Source organism: Schistocerca piceifrons, unplaced genomic scaffold, assembly GCF_021461385.2.
Source record: "Schistocerca piceifrons isolate TAMUIC-IGC-003096 unplaced genomic scaffold, iqSchPice1.1 HiC_scaffold_954, whole genome shotgun sequence".
In the NCBI taxonomy this organism is placed as follows: domain Eukaryota; kingdom Metazoa; phylum Arthropoda; class Insecta; order Orthoptera; family Acrididae; genus Schistocerca; species Schistocerca piceifrons.
In genome coordinates this window covers 209,304-215,000 of record NW_025729228.1, presented here as the reverse complement: position 1 = coordinate 215,000, position 5,697 = coordinate 209,304, and the positions used below count along the sequence as shown (strand labels likewise).

Sequence of the window (5,697 nt, the reverse complement as noted above, 5' to 3'; positions counted from 1 at the left end):
CCTGGCCAGGCATAGTTCACCATCTTTCGGGTCCCAACGTGTACGCTCTAGGTGCGCCTCACCTCGCAATGAGGACGAGACGCCCCGGGAGTGCGGAGGCCGCCGCCCCGTGAAGGGCGGGGAAGCCCCATCCTCCCTCGGCCCGCGCAAGGCGAGACCTTCACTTTCATTACGCCTTTAGGTTTCGTACAGCCCAATGACTCGCGCACATGTTAGACTCCTTGGTCCGTGTTTCAAGACGGGTCGTGAAATTGTCCAAAGCTGAAGCGCCGCTGACGGGAGCGATTATTCCGCCCGAGAGCATCCCGAGCCAACAGCGGCGCGGGTCCGGGGCCGGGCCAGGTAGGTCCGTCATCCGGGAAGAACCGCGCGCGCTTGCCGGGAGCCCGAGCGCCCAAAGGGGCGAATCGACTCCTCCAGATATACCGCCGGGCAGCCAGCCAGGACACCGGGGCTCTGCCCAACAGACGCGAACCGAGGCCCGCGGAAGGACAGGCTGCGCACCCGGGCCGTAGGCCGGCACCCAGCGGGTCGCGACGTCCTACTAGGGGAGAAGTGCGGCCCACCGCACACCGGAACGGCCCCACCCCGCGGCGAGTGGAAAGGCAACCGGACACGACCCCGCCGCGGATTGCTCCGCGCGGGCGGCCGGCCCCATCTGCCGAGGGCGGAGGCCAGTGGCCGGATGGGCGTGAATCTCACCCGTTCGACCTTTCGGACTTCTCACGTTTACCCCAGAACGGTTTCACGTACTTTTGAACTCTCTCTTCAAAGTTCTTTTCAACTTTCCCTCACGGTACTTGTTCGCTATCGGTCTCGTGGTCATATTTAGTCTCAGATGGAGTTTACCACCCACTTGGAGCTGCACTCTCAAGCAACCCGACTCGAAGGAGAGGTCCCGCCGACGCTCGCACCGGCCGCTACGGGCCTGGCACCCTCTACGGGCCGTGGCCTCATTCAAGTTGGACTTGGGCTCGGCGCGAGGCGTCGGGGTAGTGGACCCTCCCAAACACCACATGCCACGACAGGCGGCAGCCTGCGGGGTTCGGTGCTGGACTCTTCCCTGTTCGCTCGCCGCTACTGGGGGAATCCTTGTTAGTTTCTTTTCCTCCGCTTAGTAATATGCTTAAATTCAGCGGGTAGTCTCGCCTGCTCTGAGGTCGTTGTACGAGGTGTCGCACGCCACACCGCCAGCCGGCTGTGCACGCTACCGAGAAAGTACCGGTATGCGAACCGCCAGGCGACGGGCGCGCATCGCACGTTTGAGGAGACGCGGCCGGCCCCACAGGCGGCCGCGACACTCCCAGGTCTGCGAAGCGGGGCAAACGCCGCGCGCTTCAGTATACGTAGCCGACCCTCAGCCAGACGTGGCCCGGGAACGGAATCCATGGACCGCAATGTGCGTTCGAAACGTCGATGTTCATGTGTCCTGCAGTTCACATGTCGACGCGCAATTTGCTGCGTTCTTCATCGACCCACGAGCCGAGTGATCCACCGTCCTGGGTGATCTTTTCTCAAGTTTCCGCCGTCTCTTTCGAGACGGTCGCATAGGCGGGAGTGAGGCGTGTGGCGGCCCCTGTTCCAGCGTTCTGTGTCCAACGGCCTCACGGCCGACGGGCGTCGTACGGCTCCACACCGGAGCGGACAGGCACTCGGGCGAAAGTCATTCAAAACCGGCGCCAGGCGCCAGGTGCCGCAGGCCAGCCGCTCCAGTGCTTCAGCGCTCGTACCACACAACATTGCCGCTAGTTTTGAGAGGCACGCGTGGTTCCGCACGCGGCGCACGGCTACGGCGAGCCGTACAGGTAGCGTGTTGCGCGACACGACACGCACATCGAAAGACATGCAGTCTAGTCGGTAATGATCCTTCCGCAGGTTCACCTACGGAAACCTTGTTACGACTTTTACTTCCTCTAAATGATCAAGTTTGGTCATCTTTCCGGTAGCATCGGCAACGACAGAGTCAATGCCGCGTACCAGTCCGAAGACCTCACTAAATCATTCAATCGGTAGTAGCGACGGGCGGTGTGTACAAAGGGCAGGGACGTAATCAACGCGAGCTTATGACTCGCGCTTACTGGGAATTCCTCGTTCATGGGGAACAATTGCAAGCCCCAATCCCTAGCACGAAGGAGGTTCAGCGGGTTACCCCGACCTTTCGGCCTAGGAAGACACGCTGATTCCTTCAGTGTAGCGCGCGTGCGGCCCAGAACATCTAAGGGCATCACAGACCTGTTATTGCTCAATCTCGTGCGGCTAGAAGCCGCCTGTCCCTCCAAGAAGAAAAGTAATCGCTGACAGCACGAAGGATGTCACGCGACTAGTTAGCAGGCTAGAGTCTCGTTCGTTATCGGAATTAACCAGACAAATCGCTCCACCAACTAAGAACGGCCATGCACCACCACCCACCGAATCAAGAAAGAGCTATCAATCTGTCAATCCTTCCGGTGTCCGGGCCTGGTGAGGTTTCCCGTGTTGAGTCAAATTAAGCCGCAGGCTCCACTCCTGGTGGTGCCCTTCCGTCAATTCCTTTAAGTTTCAGCTTTGCAACCATACTTCCCCCGGAACCCAAAAGCTTTGGTTTCCCGGAGGCTGCCCGCCGAGTCATCGGAGGAACTGCGGCGGATCGCTGGCTGGCATCGTTTATGGTTAGAACTAGGGCGGTATCTGATCGCCTTCGAACCTCTAACTTTCGTTCTTGATTAATGAAAACATACTTGGCAAATGCTTTCGCTTCTGTTCGTCTTGCGACGATCCAAGAATTTCACCTCTAACGTCGCAATACGAATGCCCCCGCCTGTCCCTATTAATCATTACCTCGGGTTCCGAAAACCAACAAAATAGAACCGAGGTCCTATTCCATTATTCCATGCACACAGTATTCAGGCGGGCTTGCCTGCTTTAAGCACTCTAATTTGTTCAAAGTAAACGTGCCGGCCCACCGAGACACTCAATAAAGAGCACCCTGGTAGGATTTCAACGGGGTCCGCCTCGGGACGCACGAGCACGCACGGGGCGGTCGCACGCCTTCGGCTCGCCCCACCGGCAGGACGTCCCACGATACATGCCAGTTAAACACCGACGGGCGGTGAACCAACAGCGTGGGACACAAATCCAACTACGAGCTTTTTAACCGCAACAACTTTAATATACGCCATTGGAGCTGGAATTACCGCGGCTGCTGGCACCAGACTTGCCCTCCAATAGATACTCGTTAAAGGATTTAAAGTGTACTCATTCCGATTACGGGGCCTCGGATGAGTCCCGTATCGTTATTTTTCGTCACTACCTCCCCGTGCCGGGAGTGGGTAATTTGCGCGCCTGCTGCCTTCCTTGGATGTGGTAGCCGTTTCTCAGGCTCCCTCTCCGGAATCGAACCCTGATTCCCCGTTACCCGTTACAACCATGGTAGGCGCAGAACCTACCATCGACAGTTGATAAGGCAGACATTTGAAAGATGCGTCGCCGGTACGAGGACCGTGCGATCAGCCCAAAGTTATTCAGAGTCACCAAGGCAAACGGACCGGACGAGCCGACCGATTGGTTTTGATCTAATAAAAGCGTCCCTTCCATCTCTGGTCGGGACTCTGTTTGCATGTATTAGCTCTAGAATTACCACAGTTATCCAAGTAACGTGGGTACGATCTAAGGAACCATAACTGATTTAATGAGCCATTCGCGGTTTCACCTTAATGCGGCTTGTACTGAGACATGCATGGCTTAATCTTTGAGACAAGCATATGACTACTGGCAGGATCAACCAGGGAGCTGCGTCAACTAGAGCTGAGCAGCCGGCCGCCCGGGAGTGTGTCCCGGGGGCCCGCGCGAACACGCAAGCGTTCGCTCAATCATTCTGCAAACAGGAGGAGGCTGAGCTCCCCTGCACAATACACCTCGAAACCCTCTCAGGTCCCGGCGGCGCGCAGCGCCGTCCCAAGTACTTGGTCGGGTTCGAGAGAGGCGCAATCGCCCGGAGTTAGGCGAGTAGACGCTTTCGGTGCGACCACCCGTGCTCCCAACTGAGCTTGCCGCTGCCGACAGAGGCCCGGGAGCGTGCTGTCGTGGCATTGCCGGCGGGAGACAACACGCGCCACCTACGGTGACCGGCAGCTCCAACGCCAGCGCCACAGAAGGACAAAAGCCCCACTTGGGTGCCGAAGCGAACTCTCCCAGCACAGCGCACGCGCCAACACATCCGCACAGCTGCGATACAAACCACCAGCGAGAACCGCTGGGGCGACCGAGCAGCAGACGGCGTCGCGGCGCCGAGCGCCGGGCGGCGGCGCATCCTCAACGCACACAGTCCTCAATCGGACCAGCACACTGAAGATGTCCACCGCGCTTCGCACCGGGCCCGCGAGGACCTACTTTGGCCGCACGGCGCCGCGCGCAGGGTGCGCCGGCGCGCAGCTGCGACGCCTGCCGCGTCCGTCGGCCGGCGCGCCTGCCACTGGCCGCCCCCACCAGCCGGCTGTAGCGCGTGCGCCCACGCACCGCGCGGCCAGCACGCCGGGAGGCGCCCCCTCACCGGCCGGGGACGGTCCCACCCAGCCACCGCCGCGTATCGCTTCACACCCAGATGCCGTTCAGTTTCATCGGCATGGTGGGTATCGCTGGAACAACCGGTTAGTACCTCAACCTATCGTCGCCATCACCGATTCACCCCTAGCGAGAACAACCGCACCACAACGGGTTACCATTTCTTCATTTGCGTAACTTCACCAGAAAACGTAGGCGTCCATCGCCATTAGCAACTTCAACGATTATTGCATGCCTGTGTCAGGTGTCACGCCACACTACGTCTGCCCACATACACGCAACAAAATGTGCACGCCTAGACAATACGTGGAAGGTGGCCCCCGTACGTATGCGATGTCCATTGCTCGAACGACTGTCAACCGGCCTCTGTAGCATGTCGCAGATATGGAACGCGGTGCACCATGCTATCACGGTGTTTGAGGAGAGACGACTAGGCCCGAATACATCAACAGACAGCTCATGCTGATCGCCATCCACGGCGTCCGTTCCTCCCACACGTCTCTATGGCGTACCACACTGCAATCCAGCTCTCATAGGGAGACGACACGTAGCTGCGTGCACAATATTTGCACTGTATGGTCCGCCGTTTTTGGGCGCAGTCGTTGTACGGTCACACATGTGCCACGATGTATCATTCAGTACATAAGGACGAATGTGCAGTACAGATTGTGGTTTATGCGTACGACATCAGCGGACAGTTGACACAGGCCGCACCACAACGTAGCCTGAGTACGTCGCATGCGAAGGGCATTGAACATGCAAACTTCTCACCAACCAGCTTGCGAAGGCAGGGGGCAAGGTGGGGACGTGGGGAGGGGTGGGGCGGGGGGCGGCATGTACGTCCTGCTGCCATCCACATTACAGTGTACAGCAGGAGCATGTGGAAAGTCAGCAAGACTTGCAAGGTGTTTAACATGAAGCGATACACAGGGGAGCGGGCAGTGCGAGTAGCGAACTATATTGCGAGGGTTGCGGGTGGGCAACACTACACTAATTGAACGAGTCGTATAACAATTACAGAGCAGGTTTAGGCGACAACGTGGGTTACGTTAGCGGACAACGTGGGTTACGTTAGCGGACAACGTGGGTTACGTTAGCGGACAACGTGGGTTACGTTAGCGGACAACGTGGGTTACGTTAGCGGACAACGTGGGTTAG

At 58.5% G+C, this 5,697-nt stretch overlaps 2 non-coding genes and 1 pseudogene across 2 annotated transcripts; all 3 read right to left on the bottom strand.

Annotated features, from left to right (window-relative positions):
* The window catches only part of LOC124773670, a 4,222-nt pseudogene extending 3,059 nt beyond the window's left edge, over positions 1-1,163 (bottom strand).
* Positions 1,164-1,351: 188 nt separating this feature from the next.
* LOC124773556 lies at positions 1,352-1,506 on the bottom strand. Its single transcript, XR_007014800.1, has one exon. It is a non-coding gene; the product is annotated as a 5.8S ribosomal RNA (ribosomal RNA).
* Positions 1,507-1,858: 352 nt separating this feature from the next.
* On the bottom strand, positions 1,859-3,767 carry LOC124773612. Its single transcript, XR_007014853.1, has one exon. It is a non-coding gene; the product is annotated as a small subunit ribosomal RNA (ribosomal RNA).
* Positions 3,768-5,697: the final 1,930 nt, after the last annotated feature.